The sequence below is a fragment of the Otolemur garnettii genome, unplaced genomic scaffold (assembly GCF_000181295.1).
Source record: "Otolemur garnettii isolate 467f Iridium unplaced genomic scaffold, OtoGar3 scaffold00050, whole genome shotgun sequence".
Classification (NCBI taxonomy): Eukaryota; Metazoa; Chordata; class Mammalia; order Primates; family Galagidae; genus Otolemur; species Otolemur garnettii.
The window spans coordinates 7,386,868-7,387,083 of NW_003852445.1; positions in this window are offsets into that span (position 1 = coordinate 7,386,868).

Here is a 216-nt window from a genome sequence, read left to right on the forward strand (position 1 = left end):
CCAATGCAATCAGACAAGAGAAATATATTAAGGGTATCCAAATGGGATCAAAGGAGATCAAACTATTGCTTTTCACAATTGATATGATCCTATACTTAGACTACTCCAAGGATTCAACCACAAGACTCCTCAAGGCTCGGCGCCTGTGGCTCAAGCGGCTAAGGCGCCAGCCACATACACCTAAGGTGGCAGGTTCGAATCCCCAGCCCGGGCCCG